General features: G+C 42.7%; 1 protein-coding gene across 6 annotated transcripts in view; it reads left to right on the top strand.

The window, feature by feature from the left end:
* The first annotated feature begins 6,326 nt into the window (after positions 1-6,326).
* The window catches only part of EPB41L2 (erythrocyte membrane protein band 4.1 like 2), a 274,065-nt gene continuing 273,825 nt past the window's right edge, over positions 6,327-6,566 (top strand). For all 6 annotated transcript variants that reach the window (XM_027848549.1, XM_027848548.1, XM_027848547.1 and 3 more), the window contains exon 1: positions 6,327-6,391. The gene's annotated coding sequence lies outside the window, so the exon portion shown is untranslated. The remainder of the gene's footprint in view (positions 6,392-6,566) is intronic.

Genomic DNA, 6,566 nt, shown 5'->3' with positions numbered 1-6,566 from the left:
TTAGAGAGCAACCTGGGCATGGAGAAATTGACTTGCCCAGGATCCCACAACTAATGTGTATCAGAGGCAAGACTTGAACATAGGCCCCTTTGACTCTGTATCCATCATGGCACACTGTTTCTTGTGTTGTGCAAGGAGGTACTTAATAATATTTGCTGGTTTATATTGGATTGCACTGAATTGGACCTGTATCATTTTGTAGCTGAAAGGGACCTTAGCCATCATCTCATCCAACTCTCACATTTTACAAGGGAGAGAACTAAAGACTAGAGAGATTAAGTGATTTGTCCAAACTTACACAACTAAGTTTAGGAGCTGGAATTTTAACTCAAGTTTTCTGACTCCAAATTTAATGATCTTTCTGCAACTGTAGCTTGGCAATCCTCCTTGATTCCATTGGGAATGGAATGGACAGCACAACATTGGCACCTAGCACATTGCCTGGGATAGAGTAGGTGATTAGTAAACATTTTTTGATTGACTTATTATGATAGAAAGATGGAATAGTGGAGTGGAAAGGGCATTACACTCACACACACAGAACACTTGTGTAATCCCAGCTCTGCCGTGGACACACAGTAACATACACTATGACCTTTTAAAAAAATCACTTAACTTTTTTGAGCCTCGATGCCATCATCTACAAATAAAGGATAAAATTTAGCCTTACAGCATTGCCTCAGAAACTGTTAGAATTAAAGAGAATTTAGAGATTATTTAGTCTACCCCCACTCTCTACCCCCATTTTACTGATAAAAAAATTGAGACATTGGGAAATTAAATGATTTATTGATGGTCTCACAGCAAGCAAGAAGAGACAGAGCCAGGGCAGCTAGGTGGCCGGATAGAGCACCAGCCCTGGAGTCAAGAGGACCTGAGTTCAAATCCAGTTGCAGACCAGACACTTGACATTTACTAGCTGTGTGACCCTGGGCAATTCACTTAACCCCAATTGCCTCACCAAAACAAAACAAAAAAAAGAGATAGGGCCCATACTAGACTCTAGTTTTCCTCAGTCACAGATTAATATTCTTGTTTCTACACCACACTGCATTTTAATGGTTTTTTGAGGATGGGTTAGAGGAAAGTAAATGTAAATATGATGTATTAGCTTCTCAGTGTTAGAACTCAAGCAGTCAAGTCTGCTTAACAGTTATTTTAAGTAATGACCCATGGAAGATATTATTTGCTTTCATAAGGTCAATGAATAATTGTGCAAACTCTTAGGTTGGTTACTCTATAGGAGCTGACAGATTGGGGATGGATGTGTGGTGGACAGAAGGAGGGTGGGGTAGTATATATAAAGAGATTGGGAGAATAGGGAGAGTGGGTGTATGGAGATAGGGTATCTCAATATATACAAGGATGTAGGCATGGGTATAAGGGTATTGATTTTCTGGTAAGTTCCCAGGGCAGATGTTCTCCAGCTGGGAGTGGCCTCTGGCTTTTTAAGAACCTAACTCCTTATCGGGCACTTTGGTCTGGGTGTGGCATTGGGGAAATGATAATAAAACCAGTTACTCAGTAGGCCTTAGAACTCTTCAAATAGATTTATTGGGGTGGCAGAAACAAAAAGGGAAGACTCCAGGGGGTAGGAAGAAGGTAGAAGGGGTCAGAAAGGAAACAACATGACATACACCATTCTGTTGAGAAATAGAATAATTCCTCAGGAGAGCTCTGTATTGGGGAAATAGAGTTCAATCTAATGACTTTGTTTTTGTGATCCTAAGTTAGGGGGGTTTTCACAGGGAAAACTGATGTTTAGAGAGGGAGGACATGGGAACCTATCCTTTCCCACAACTCCTGGGATTTCTGAGGAAAACAAAACATTGTGGATTTCTTCTTTTGGTCCTTGGTTCTAGAGTTTTGATACTTTTAATATTTTTTCATCACTATCTTGCTTCTGTCTGAGTTCAGCCAATGTTGGCCTTTCACTTAGGTTTCAGGGTCAGGCCATGTCGCCTTTGATAGAGTAAGGAGAGGGAAGAAAATGGATACAACCAGTTAGTTGTACAGGAGAGAATATCATAGAAGGGAGACTGAGAGAAAACAGGAGTATTAAGGTCAGAGCTGTAAAGAAGGCATGCTTGGTGAAGAGGGTTGAAATTATCTTTACCATTTCCATTACCCTGGATGGGAACAAGGTGAACAACACAGCTTAGGACAGAACTTCTACTTTTCTCTCCTTCATCAAGCCAGACACGACCTTAAGCACAGGGGCTGGAGGAGAAGTAGAAACACCTGAATGGGATTCCAAAGACCTAGGTTTGAGTCCTGATTCTGCAACTGACACTAATTCTGCAACTGAGGGCTAACATCTGATCCTAGTCACTTCACCTGTAAAATGGGAATAATACTTTTAACTACTTAATTCACTGGATTATTTTGAGGAAAGTGCTTTGAAAAGCTTAAAATAATGAGCTATTATTTTGATCTTTCCCTCCCCTCTTCTCCTGCAACCAGCCCCAAGTCACAAGACTTAGCCAAAGTCAGAAAGATCTGTTCATGTTCAGGGGCTAGTGAGTAGAATAGAACCAGATTACGGAAGGCCTTGTAGATAACAGGACTTGATTGGAGCCTAGAATAGGTAGGATTTGGATAGATAGAGAAAAGGAAGAAGGAATTCTAGGCAGAAAGAAAAGTCAGAAGATGTGTGGTGGCTAGGGAATACAATAGTATGAAAAAAATAAGGGGGCATTGTGAAATAAAACTGAAATTAGGTTGTAACTAGATTTGGAAGGGTCCTTTTCGAGTAAGGTTACAGAATTTTAACCTTTCCCTCTCAATAATGGGGAGTCATTGAAGGTTTATGAAAAGGATTGATGATGAAAGTGAATGTTAGGAAGATTAATCTGGTTGTAGTATGCAGTAGAGATTTGAGGGGAGAGGGTCCAGAAACAGGAAGTCCTGTGAGAAGGGTGTTGCAATAGTCCAGGTGTGAGGTGAGAAGGTGGAAATAATGAAGAAAACAACCGAAAGTTATGAGATCAGACTGGGATGGATAATGGGAGAGAGATTAATCATGGACAGATAGCTTTGAAAGTCTTCAAGTAATTCAACCTGAGTACTTATCAAAGGAAGAAAAAAAAATAAAGGACAGATGCAATGCCGAGGAAGAATAAAAAGGAAGACAACTATCCACAAAGTAAAAATGGAAGGTAGTCAGAAAGGTCAGGGTACAAAACAATTATTAAAATTAATAGCCAGATAAGAAGGAACATTAAGGAGAAGAAAAGTATATGGTATTGATTTTTAAAAAATTTTTAAATATATTTTGTTTATTTCATTGAATATTTCCCAATTACTTGTAAAAATTTTAACAATTTAAAAAAAATTTCAAGTTCCAAATTCTTTCCCTCCCTCTCACCTCTTCCTTCTTTTTGAGAAGGCAAGCAATTTGATATCAGTTACATATATGAAGTCATGTAAAGCATATTTCCATATTGGCTATGTTGCGAAATAAAACACAGACATAAAACAACAAAAATGAAGATAAAGAAAGTAAAAAGGTATGCTTCAATCTGCATGCAGAGTTCATCAGTTCTCTCTCTGGAGGTGGATAGCATTTTTCATCATGGCTCCTTTGGAATTGTCTTGATCAGAGTAGCTAAGTCTTTCATAGTCGATCATCCTTACAATATCACTGTTACTGGGCATAATGTTCTTCTGGCTCTGCTCACTTCACTTTGCATGAATTCATACGTCTTCCCAGGTTTTCTGAAACGATGCTGCTCATCATTTCTTATGGCACAATTACAATCATATAGCACAACTTGTTCAGCTATTCCCCAACTGATGGCAATTCCCTCAATTTCCAATTCTTTGCTACAAGAAAAGAGCTGCTATAAATATTCTTGTACAAATATGTCCTTTTCCCTTTCTTTGATCTTTTTGGGATACTGATATGGTATTAATTTGAAGAAAGGTCAGGATTAGAAAAAGAAAGAGTCTTTCATTTGGCTAAGAGGAAACTTATAAAAGTTTTGGTTAAGGGAAGACCTTATCAGAGGTAAGTTTTTAATAGAGTTAAGTGGTTGGAAGCTATATTAGAAAAGGAAAAGGAGTGAACTGGATAAAGAGTGGGAAAGGAAAGAACAGATAGGAAGTAGTCAAATTTATGATGTTATTGAAATTGAAGGTTCAGAAGATTTATAGATAACCTTTGAGGTCATCTAGTCCAAACTCTTATTCAATAGATGAGAAAATTGCGAACAAGAGACATAGACAGGATCACTGGATAATAGTAAAAACATTTTAAAGTTTGTAAAGCAGATGCTATTATTATCTCCAGTTTATAGATGAAGGAACTGAGGCTAAGACAATCTTGCCTAGGTTATATAACTACTGAATATCTAATTTGGGTAGGGTTTGAACCTAAGTCTTTGTGACTTTAAGGTTCTTTCCCATTTCTACATCCATTATTTTTTCTACTATACTGAGATGAAATAGAAACCTGGAGGAAGCAGTCAGTCCCAAAACATTTATTAATTGCTTACTATGTTCTGTTCAGCACTGAGGGTACAAAACCAAAAGAAAGGCTCAACTTCAATAGGGAAGATGAGATGTAAATAACCAGGAAAATTCAAGACATATACAAAGTAGACTGAAGGTAATTTCAGAGAGGTGGGTACTGTGGGAACCAGGAAAAGCCTTCTGTGGGAGGTGACATTTGAGCTGAGTCTTGAAGAAAGCCTGGAGGACTTCAAGAAATAGAGATGAAGAGGAAAGCCTGGAATCAGGCATGGAGGACAGCCAGCCAGAGCAAATGCATGGAGACAAGGGATGGAGTGTCAGGTGAGAATAGCAAGTAGGTCCAGGGTAGGTGTATTGTACATGGGGTATGGGGAGGTATCACAGTGGTTAGAGCACAGGGCCTGGAGTGGAGAAGACTCCGGTCTCCGAGTTCATATCTGGCTTCTGACACTTACTAGCTATGTGACCCTGGGCAAGTCAACTCAACCCTGTTTGCCTCAGTTTCCTCATCTGTAAAATGACCTGGAGAAGGAAATGGCAAACCACTCCAGTATCTTTTGCCAAGAAAACCCCAAATGGGGTCACGAACAATTGGACACTACTGAACAATACCATACCCTGGACAAGTCACTCAACCCTGTTCGCCTCAGTTTCCTCATCTGTAAAATGAGCTGAAGGAAATGGCAAACCACTCCAGTATCTTTGCCAAGAGAGGTGGCTACCACTGAACCACTACAACAAAAATATAAGACGAGAAAAGTAGGTAAGGCCAGGAAATCAAAGGCTTTCAGTGCTGAACACAGATTTATCATATTGGAGGACGGGGGACCACTAGTGTTTACTGAAGAGGAGCATTACATGGTTAGGAAAGTCACTTTGGTATTGAATGGAGGATGGATTGGAGACCAAATGGAAGGCTATTGCCATAGTCCAGGCAAGAGTTCTGAGTTAGATGGCAGGTGACATACAGGAGAAATGTTGTGAAAGTAGGAACAAGAAGCTTGGGCAACTAGATTAGATACATGGGGTGAGAGCGAAGAGTTAAGGATGATAACGTGGTTTGCAATGCAGCCTGAGTGCTTGGGACGATGGTCCCCCCCTCCCCAACAGTAATGAGGAAGTTTAGAAAAGGAGGCATGATAATGAGTTCTGTTTTGGATATCGAGTTTGAGATGTGAAACTGCAGCTCAGGAGATCCTCTGGCTGCATAACATAGAAACGGGAATCATCTGCCTAGAGATTCCTATGGGAACCCAAGCTTTCGAAGCATAAAAAACTAAAGGGCAATTAAAAAAAAGGCCAGAAGGGAGTGTCCTACAAAAGAGAACATCAGAGGGAGTTGTGGTGCAGTGGAAGGAACACTCTCTTTGGTGTCCCGCGACTTGGATTCAAATTCTGCATTTCTCAATTCCCTTCTCTGAGCCTCAGTTTCCTCATCTGTAAAGTGAGGAGGAGGGTGGCTGATCCTTTCCAGTTCTAGAAATCCTATGATTTTTGAAACAAGGAAAGAAAAAGTTTCCGCCCTGGCATCGCAGAGCCTTGAACCAAGACGCCAAGTGGCTAGCGCGGACGGGAGCGGGGCCGGGAGGAGGGCCCGTGCCTCACCCCGGGGCTCAGCCGGCAGCGAGGTTTCCGTGCCAGCGGCGTGTCCCGGAGGGGTTGGCGGTGGGGGAGCGGGAGGGGTTTCCGCTGCGGGGGGCGGGGCTTTGGGGAGGGCGGGGCCGAAGCGCGGACTCTTCTGACGGCTCCAGTCAGGGAATTTCAATTTGAAACCTGCGGGAGGGAGGAGGAGGAGGAGGAGGAAGGAGAGGAAGAAGAGGAGGAGGAGGAGGAGGAGGAGGAGGAGGCTGCAGCGGAGACGGCGACGCGGAGCACAGGGCGCAGGGGTTGAGCCAGCTCCCGGCGGGCATCGTGCGGGGTAAGCGGCCGGGAAGGAGGGAAGGAGCCGGGGCCGACTCGTGGCTCGGCTCGCTGGGGCGGCTGTGATTTCCCCTCGGGCTGCATCTAGTCTGGGGATCTCGGGCAGGAAGCGGCGGCGGCCGGACGGTCCCCGGTGGGGGCGGAGGGAGGGACGGACGGGCGGGCGGGCCGGC

Source organism: Vombatus ursinus, unplaced genomic scaffold (genome assembly GCF_900497805.2).
Source record: "Vombatus ursinus unplaced genomic scaffold, bare-nosed wombat genome assembly UNPS02006779.1, whole genome shotgun sequence".
Lineage (NCBI taxonomy): Eukaryota > Metazoa > Chordata > Mammalia > Diprotodontia > Vombatidae > Vombatus > Vombatus ursinus.
The sequence above is the reverse complement of the archived record's forward strand: the minus strand, read 5'-3'. Positions and strand labels throughout refer to the sequence as shown.